Genomic DNA, 10000 nt, shown 5'->3' with positions numbered 1-10000 from the left:
TTGAGCAATATGCACACAAGTCCTTCCTTCCATGACTCCGGTACAGTATGTTCATGAAGGCAAGAGTTGAAAATATCCATTAGGAGAGATGGATGTGTACGCCATATTCTTTTGATTATTAGGTCATCAATACCATCAGGGCCTGTAGCTTTCTTCGGTTTACATGCTTTGATGGCAGTGTCCACTTCCTCTCTCGAAAACTCTGGTGCGTTTTTTATATTGTTGTACCTAATGTTTCCCGCCTTAACTTCTTCCTGATGATCTGTATCCTCCTCTGGTTTGTCATCAGGCAGAAGAGAGCACAGGAGATACTGTATTGTGTCCTTCCACGTCATTGTTTGGGTCTGGTTTGGAAGTTTTATGTTGCTGAGGACGTTTTCTGTACCTGTTTTTGGTCGGAGTATTTTTTGAGTTGCTGCCCAGGGATTGTTGTTGTCACAGTCAGATACCCATTTCTTCCATGCATCCTCTTTAGCAATGGTGATCTGTTTTGTGTAATCGTTGCGTCTTCTGTTGTACTCTTGTTTAGCGGCTTCGATTTCTTCTGGAGTTCCATTTCTGCGGGCATTTTGCAATGTTCGTCGTGCTGTCACTGTATTTTGTCGCTGTAGTCTAAGTGTCTCGTTCCACCATGGTATAGGGTGCTGTAGCCAGGTTCTTTTTCTCATTGATTCTTTGCAGCTAGCTTGTACTGCCCCTTCAAGGCATCGGACTTTCTCATTAACGTCCATTGCTTGTATATTCTCCAGGTTTTCTATTTCCTTTGCAAAGCACTGATCAAAAATTGCCCATTTTGCAAATTGTGTGTTGTATTTTTCTTGCATTTTAGCTGTTCTGTTTCTACATTGTGGGGCAATTTCATATGTTATGGCCCTGTGATCGCTGGTTGTCCATCCCCCATGTACCTCCCATTTTGTCGTTGTTCTAGCCAGAATCGTTGTACAAATAGTGAGGTCTATGTTACTCTCTCCATTTGGTCCACTGAAAGTTGTTAATGGAGATTCCTCATTCAGTAGTACAAGACCATGCTGGTAGATGAAGTCTTCCATCTTCCTACCATCCCCATCTGCCATATCACCATACCATAATGGAGATGTCGCATTTGCATCTAGGCCTATAATTACTGGTTTTCCAGCTAAGTTGTGCAGTATGTCCTCAAGTTTATTCAGGAAGCGGTCAATAGGTTCACCATACTGACAGTACACACACACCAGGTACAGCTCTCCAAAGGCTCCACTTATGCTTGCCACACATGTATGTGTATCAGTGAACGTGTTTAGCTGAAGTACATTTAAGCTCTTAGTACGAATGATTATAGCTGCCTTTGGTGTTCCACGTTTGGAGCTGTAAACCATTCGATAACCCAGTGGATAGCCTTTGATTTTGTTGTCTAGTGTGTACGGTTCCTGTACCAATAGTACATCTAACTCCTCTTCCTCCATTTTCATGACTAGTTGGTCAGGTACTGTTTTAGATCTTTGTCCATTTATTTGAAGGATTTTTAAGGGGCGAAGTTGTAAGTCCATTGAGGATCTATGGTCTGAGGGTGGCAAGTAGATAGGGACAGCGGGAATCTCGTTAATCCATTCATGCGCGTCACTAATTAGATGACGAGGCATTTGGCTACCTTAAGAGAGTCATAGTTACTCCCGCCGTTTACCCGCGCTTGCTTGAATTTCTTCACGTTGACATTCAGAGCACTGGGCAGAAATCACATTGCGTCAACACCCGCTAGGGCCATCGCAATGCTTTGTTTTAATTAGACAGTCGGATTCCCCCAGTCCGTGCCAGTTCTGAGTTGATCGTTGAATGGCGGCCGAAGAGAATCCGCGCACCCGCGCGCCCCCGGAGGAGCACGCTAAGGCGGACGCGGCCTCGCAGCAAGGAAGATCCGTGGGAGGCCAAGGCACGGGACCGAGCTCGGATCCTGCACGCAGGTTGAAGCACCGGGGCGCGAACGCCGCGCAGGCGCGCGCATCCTGCACCGCCGGCCAGCACGAGGCCAACCAACGGCGAGAGCAGACCACGCCCGCGCTAAACGCCCGCACTTACCGGCACCCCTACGGCACTCACCTCGCCCAGGCCCGGCACGTTAGCGCTGACCCACTTCCCGACCAAGCCCGACACGCCCCGATCCTCAGAGCCAATCCTTATCCCGAAGTTACGGATCCAATTTGCCGACTTCCCTTACCTACATTATTCTATCGACTAGAGGCTCTTCACCTTGGAGACCTGCTGCGGATATGGGTACGAACCGGCGCGACACCTCCACGTGGCCCTCTCCCGGATTTTCAAGGTCCGAGGGGAAGATCGGGACACCGCCGCAACTGCGGTGCTCTTCGCGTTCCAAACCCTATCTCCCTGCTAGAGGATTCCAGGGAACTCGAACGCTCATGCAGAAAAGAAAACTCTTCCCCGATCTCCCGACGGCGTCTCCGGGTCCTTTTGGGTTACCCCGACGAGCATCTCTAAAAGAGGGGCCCGACTTACATCGGTTCCGCTGCCGGGTTCCGGAATAGGAACCGGATTCCCTTTCGCCCAACGGGGGCCAGCACAAAGTGCATCATGCTATGACGGCCCCCATCAACATCGGATTTCTCCTAGGGCTTAGGATCGACTGACTCGTGTGCAACGGCTGTTCACACGAAACCCTTCTCCGCGTCAGCCCTCCAGGGCCTCGCTGGAGTATTTGCTACTACCACCAAGATCTGCACCGACGGCGGCTCCAGGCAGGCTCACGCCCAGACCCTTCTGCGCCCACCGCCGCGACCCTCCTACTCGTCAGGGCTTCGCGGCCGGCCGCGAGGACCGGCCATGACTGCCAGACTGACGGCCGAGTATAGGCACGACGCTTCAGCGCCATCCATTTTCAGGGCTAGTTGCTTCGGCAGGTGAGTTGTTACACACTCCTTAGCGGATTCCGACTTCCATGGCCACCGTCCTGCTGTCTTAAGCAACCAACGCCTTTCATGGTTTCCCATGAGCGTCGATTCGGGCGCCTTAACTCGGCGTTTGGTTCATCCCACAGCGCCAGTTCTGCTTACCAAAAGTGGCCCACTTGGCACTCCGATCCGAGTCGTTTGCTCGCGGCTTCAGCATATCAAGCAAGCCGGAGATCTCACCCATTTAAAGTTTGAGAATAGGTTGAGGTCGTTTCGGCCCCAAGGCCTCTAATCATTCGCTTTACCGGATGAGACTCGTACGAGCACCAGCTATCCTGAGGGAAACTTCGGAGGGAACCAGCTACTAGATGGTTCGATTAGTCTTTCGCCCCTATACCCAGCTCCGACGATCGATTTGCACGTCAGAATCGCTACGGACCTCCATCAGGGTTTCCCCTGACTTCGTCCTGGCCAGGCATAGTTCACCATCTTTCGGGTCCCAACGTGTACGCTCTAGGTGCGCCTCACCTCGCAATGAGGACGAGACGCCCCGGGAGTGCGGAGGCCGCCGCCCCGTGAAGGGCGGGGAAGCCCCATCCTCCCTCGGCCCGCGCAAGGCGAGACCTTCACTTTCATTACGCCTTTAGGTTTCGTACAGCCCAATGACTCGCGCACATGTTAGACTCCTTGGTCCGTGTTTCAAGACGGGTCGTGAAATTGTCCAAAGCTGAAGCGCCGCTGACGGGAGCGATTATTCCGCCCGAGAGCATCCCGAGCCAACAGCGGCGCGGGTCCGGGGCCGGGCCAGGTAGGTCCGTCATCCGGGAAGAACCGCGCGCGCTTGCCGGGAGCCCGAGCGCCCAAAGGGGCGAATCGACTCCTCCAGATATACCGCCGAGCAGCCAGCCAGGACACCGGGGCTCTGCCCAACAGACGCGAACCGAGGCCCGCGGAAGGACAGGCTGCGCACCCGGGCCGTAGGCCGGCACCCAGCGGGTCGCGACGTCCTACTAGGGGAGAAGTGCGGCCCACCGCACACCGGAACGGCCCCACCCCGCGGCGAGTGGAAAGGCAACCGGACACGACCCCGCCGCGGATTGCTCCGCGCGGGCGGCCGGCCCCATCTGCCGAGGGCGGGGGCCAGTGGCCGGATGGGCGTGAATCTCACCCGTTCGACCTTTCGGACTTCTCACGTTTACCCCAGAATGGTTTCACGTACTTTTGAACTCTCTCTTCAAAGTTCTTTTCAACTTTCCCTCACGGTACTTGTTCGCTATCGGTCTCGTGGTCATATTTAGTCTCAGATGGAGTTTACCACCCACTTGGAGCTGCACTCTCAAGCAACCCGACTCGAAGGAGAGGTCCCGCCGACGCTCGCACCGGCCGCTACGGGCCTGGCACCCTCTACGGGCCGTGGCCTCATTCAAGTTGGACTTGGGCTCGGCGCGAGGCGTCGGGGTAGTGGACCCTCCCAAACACCACATGCCACGACAGGCGGCAGCCTGCGGGGTTCGGTGCTGGACTCTTCCCTGTTCGCTCGCCGCTACTGGGGGAATCCTTGTTAGTTTCTTTTCCTCCGCTTAGTAATATGCTTAAATTCAGCGGGTAGTCTCGCCTGCTCTGAGGTCGTTGTACGAGGTGTCGCACGCCACACCGCCAGCCGGCTGTGCACGCTACCGAGAAAGTACCGGTATGCGAACCGCCAGGCGACGGGCGCGCATCGCACGTTTAAGGAGACGCGGCCGGCCACACAGGCGACCACGACACTCCCACGTCTCCGAAGCGGGACAAACGCCGCGCGCTTCAGTATACGTAGCCGACCCTCAGCCAGACGTGGCCCGGGAACGGAATCCATGGACCGCAATGTGCGTTCGAAACGTCGATGTTCATGTGTCCTGCAGTTCACATGTCGACGCGCAATTTGCTGCGTTCTTCATCGACCCACGAGCCGAGTGATCCACCGTCCTGGGTGATCTTTTCCTTTTCAGTCTCCCACTGTCTCTTTCAAGACAGTAGCATTTGCGGGACTGAGGCGTCTGACGGCCCCTGTTCCACTATTTTTTTTTGTGTCCAACGGCCTCACAGCCGATGGGCGTCGTACGGCTCCACACCGGAGCGGACAGGCACTCGGGCGAACGTCATTCAAAACCGGCGCCAGGCGCCAGGTACCGCAGGCCAGCCGCTCCAGAGCTTCAGCGCTCGTACCACACAACAACAACAACAACACTTCCGCTAGTTTTGAGAGGCACGCGTGGTTCCGCACGCGGCGCACGGCCACTGCCGTACAGGTAGCGTGTTGCGCGACACGACACGCACATCGAAAGACATGCAGTCTAGTCGGTAATGATCCTTCCGCAGGTTCACCTACGGAAACCTTGTTACGACTTTTACTTCCTCTAAATGATCAAGTTTGGTCATCTTTCCGGTAGCATCGGCAACGACAGAGTCGATGCCGCGTACCAGTCCGAAGACCTCACTAAATCATTCAATCGGTAGTAGCGACGGGCGGTGTGTACAAAGGGCAGGGACGTAATCAACGCGAGCTTATGACTCGCGCTTACTGGGAATTCCTCGTTCATGGGGAACAATTGCAAGCCCCAATCCCTAGCACGAAGGAGGTTCAGCGGGTTACCCCGACCTTTCGGCCTAGGAAGACACGCTGATTCCTTCAGTGTAGCGCGCGTGCGGCCCAGAACATCTAAGGGCATCACAGACCTGTTATTGCTCAATCTCGTGCGGCTAGAAGCCGCCTGTCCCTCTAAGAAGAAAAGTAATCGCTGACAGCACGAAGGATGTCACGCGACTAGTTAGCAGGCTAGAGTCTCGTTCGTTATCGGAATTAACCAGACAAATCGCTCCACCAACTAAGAACGGCCATGCACCACCACCCACCGAATCAAGAAAGAGCTATCAATCTGTCAATCCTTCCGGTGTCCGGGCCTGGTGAGGTTTCCCGTGTTGAGTCAAATTAAGCCGCAGGCTCCACTCCTGGTGGTGCCCTTCCGTCAATTCCTTTAAGTTTCAGCTTTGCAACCATACTTCCCCCGGAACCCAAAAGCTTTGGTTTCCCGGAGGCTGCCCGCCGAGTCATCGGAGGAACTGCGGCGGATCGCTGGCTGGCATCGTTTATGGTTAGAACTAGGGCGGTATCTGATCGCCTTCGAACCTCTAACTTTCGTTCTTGATTAATGAAAACATACTTGGCAAATGCTTTCGCTTCTGTTCGTCTTGCGACGATCCAAGAATTTCACCTCTAACGTCGCAATACGAATGCCCCCGCCTGTCCCTATTAATCATTACCTCGGGTTCCGAAAACCAACAAAATAGAACCGAGGTCCTATTCCATTATTCCATGCACACAGTATTCAGGCGGGCTTGCCTGCTTTAAGCACTCTAATTTGTTCAAAGTAAACGTGCCGGCCCACCGAGACACTCAACAAAGAGCACCCTGGTAGGATTTAAACGGGGTCCGCCTCGGGACGCGAAAGCACCCCTTCGGCTCGCCCCACCGGCAGGACGTCCCACGATACATGCCAGTTAAACACCGACGGGCGGTGAACCAACAGCGTGGGACACAAATCCAACTACGAGCTTTTTAACCGCAACAACTTTAATATACGCTATTGGAGCTGGAATTACCGCGGCTGCTGGCACCAGACTTGCCCTCCAATAGATACTCGTTAAAGGATTTAAAGTGTACTCATTCCGATTACGGGGCCTCGGATGAGTCCCGTATCGTTATTTTTCGTCACTACCTCCCCGTGCCGGGAGTGGGTAATTTGCGCGCCTGCTGCCTTCCTTGGATGTGGTAGCCGTTTCTCAGGCTCCCTCTCCGGAATCGAACCCTGATTCCCCGTTACCCGTTACAACCATGGTAGGCGCAGAACCTACCATCGACAGTTGATAAGGCAGACATTTGAAAGATGCGTCGCCGGTACGAGGACCGTGCGATCAGCCCAAAGTTATTCAGAGTCACCAAGGCAAACGGACCAGACAAGCCAATCCGATTGGTTTTGATCTAATAAAAGCGTCCCTTCCATCTCTGGTCGGGACTCTGTTTGCATGTATTAGCTCTAGAATTACCACAGTTATCCAAGTAACGTGGGTACGATCTAAGGAACCATAACTGATTTAATGAGCCATTCGCGGTTTCACCTTAATGCGGCTTGTACTGAGACATGCATGGCTTAATCTTTGAGACAAGCATATGACTACTGGCAGGATCAACCAGGGAGCTGCGTCAACTAGAGCTGAGCAGCCGGCCGCCCGGGAGTGTGTCCCGGGGGCCCGCGCGAACACGCAAGCGTCCGCTCAATTATTCTGCAAACAGGAGGAGGCCGAGCTCCCCTGCACGATACACCTCGAAACCCTCTCAGGTCCCGGCGGCGCGCAGCGCCGTCCTAGGTACTTGGTCGGTTTCGAGAGAGGCGCAATCGCCCGGAGTTAGGCGAGTAGACGGTTTTAGTGAGAACACCCTTGCTCCCAACTGAGCTTGCCGCTGCCGACAGAGGCCCGGGAGCGTGCTGTCGTGGCATTGCCGGCGGGAGACAACACGCGCCACCTATGGTGACCGGCAGCTCCAACGCCAGCGCCACACAAGGGCAAAGCCCCACTTGGGTGCAGAAGCGAACTCTCCCAGCACAGCGCACGCGCCAACACGTCCGCACAACTGCGATACAAACCACCTGCGAGAACCGCTGGGGCGACCGAGCAGCAGACGGCGTCGCGGCGCCGAGTGCCAGGCGGCGGCGCATCCTCAACGCACACAGTCCTCAATCAGACCAGCACACTGCAGATGTCCACCGCGCTTCGCACCGGGCTCGGCTGAACCAACTTTGGCCGCCAGGCGCCGCGTGCAGGGTGCGCCGCAGCGTAGCTGCGCCGCCTGCCGGGCCCGTCGGCTGGCGCTCCTGCCACTCGGCGCCCCCCACCAGCCGCCTGTTGCGCGTGCGCCCACGCAGCGCGCGGCCAACACGCCGGGCGGCCCCCCTTCACCGGCCGGGAACAGTCCCACCAAGCCACCGCCGCGTATCGCTTCATACCCACATGGGGCCTAGTCACGTGTGTGGATGTGGCGGGTACCGCTGAAACAACCGGTTAATAGCTGTACCGATCGTCGCCATCACAGATTCACCTCCAGCGTGAACAACCGCTCAACAACGGATTTCCAGTTCATTTGCGTATCTTGGGCAGTAAACGTAGATGTCCACCTACATTTGCGAATTCAACAATTCTTGCATGCCAGGATGTCATGTGTCACGACACGCTACATCAGACCACATACACACTGCGACATGTGCAGAAGAGAACACGTGGAAGGTGGCCCGCGCACGTATGCGATGTCCCTTCCGCGATCCACTGTCAACCGGCATCTGCGGCATGTCCCAGATATGGAACGCGGTCCACCAGGGTAGCACTTTGTGTGAGGCAATACGACAAAGTCGGAATACAAGCGTCACTACATCAGACGGCTCACGCTGACCTGACCTGACCTGACTCACCGCACCACCACCCCCAGCGACCCAGGGTGACATACAATGCGTTCGTACGTTCCTCCCACACGCCTCTACGGCGTACCACAGTGCAACCTAGCTGTTATTGGGAGACGAGACAAGTAGCATCGAGCACAACATATGGAAATTGAGATTCGACACCGTTGGGCACAGCCAGCGTACGGTCACACGTATCACACTACTTCACTCTGTACGTAACTACCGATGATCGGTACAGCGTGTGGGTTACGCGTACGACATCAGCGGACAATGGACACAGACCATACCACGACGTACACTGAGGGCGTCGACATCTGAATGCAACTGAACAGCTGCGAGGCTCATTTAACACTCAAACGCCAGACCGACCAGCTTGAGAGGACAGAGACACAAAGAGAGGGGAGGGGGGGGGGCCGATATAGTCCTATTGCAGTACAATTGACAGTGGATAGCGGGAATATGTGGAAAGTAAGCAACACTCGCAAGACATCTACATGAGGATAACAACGACACCAGAGATTCCGAGCAGTGAACTATGTTAGGCAAAGGGACAACGTGGGTTAGGTTAAGGGACAACGTGGGTTAGGTTAAGGGACAACGTGGGTTAGGTTAAGGGACAACGTGGGTTAGGTTAAGGGACAACGTGGGTTAGGTTAAGGGACAACGTGGGTTAGGTTAAGGGACAACGTGGGTTAGGTTAAGGGACAACGTGGGTTACGTTAAGGGACAACGTGGGTTACGTTAAGGGACAACGTGGGTTACGTTAAGGGACAACGTGGGTTACGTTAAGGGACAACGTGGGTTACGTTAAGGGACAACGTGGGTTACGTTAAGGGACAACGTGGGTTACGTTAAGGGACAACGTGGGTTAGGTTAAGGGACAACGTGGGTTAGGTTAAGGGACAACGTGGGTTAGGTTAAGGGACAACGTGGGTTAGGTTAAGGGACAACGTGGGTTAGGTTAAGGGACAACGTGGGTTAGGTTAAGGGACAACGTGGGTTACGTTAAGGGACAACGTGGGTTACGTTAAGGGACAACGTGGGTTACGTTAAGGGACAACGTGGGTTACGTTAAGGGACAACGTGGGTTACGTTAAGGGACAACGTGGGTTACGTTAAGGGACAACTTGAGTTACGTTAAGGGACAACTTGAGTTACGTTAAGGGACAACTTGAGTTACGTTAAGGGACAACTTGAGTTACGTTAAGGGACAACTTGAGTTACGTTAAGGGACAACTTGAGTTACGTTAAGGGACAACTTGAGTTACGTTATGGGACAACTTGAGTTACGTTAAGGGACAACTTGAGTTACGTTAAGGGACAACTTGAGTTACGTTAAGGGACAACTTGAGTTACGTTAAGGGACAACTTGAGTTACGTTAAGGGACAACTTGAGTTACGTTAAGGGACAACTTGAGTTACGTTAAGGGACAACTTGAGTTACGTTAAGGGACAACTTGAGTTACGTTAAGGGACAACTTGAGTTACGTTAAGGGACAACTTGAGTTACGTTAAGGGACAACTTGAGTTACGTTAAGGGACAACTTGAGTTACGTTAAGGGACAACTTGAGTTAGGTTAAGGGACAACTTGAGTTAGGTTAAGGGACAACTTGAGTTAGGTTAAG

General features: G+C 54.1%; 2 non-coding genes and 1 pseudogene across 2 annotated transcripts; all 3 read right to left on the bottom strand.

The window, feature by feature from the left end:
• The window catches only part of LOC126321972 (large subunit ribosomal RNA), an 8160-nt pseudogene extending 3649 nt beyond the window's left edge, over window positions 1-4511 (bottom strand).
• A 188-nt stretch (window positions 4512-4699) lies between these two features.
• Window positions 4700-4854, bottom strand: LOC126321976 (5.8S ribosomal RNA). Its single transcript, XR_007558698.1, has one exon. It is a non-coding gene; the product is annotated as a 5.8S ribosomal RNA (ribosomal RNA).
• Window positions 4855-5223: 369 nt separating this feature from the next.
• Window positions 5224-7116, bottom strand: LOC126321954 (small subunit ribosomal RNA). The gene has a single exon (XR_007558680.1). It is a non-coding gene; the product is annotated as a small subunit ribosomal RNA (ribosomal RNA).
• Between the last annotated feature and the right edge of the window lie 2884 nt (window positions 7117-10000).

This window comes from Schistocerca gregaria, unplaced genomic scaffold, assembly GCF_023897955.1.
Source record: "Schistocerca gregaria isolate iqSchGreg1 unplaced genomic scaffold, iqSchGreg1.2 ptg000778l, whole genome shotgun sequence".
NCBI lineage: Eukaryota > Metazoa > Arthropoda > Insecta > Orthoptera > Acrididae > Schistocerca > Schistocerca gregaria.
Note: the sequence above shows the minus strand (reverse complement) of the source record. Positions and strands in the feature narration are given on the sequence as shown.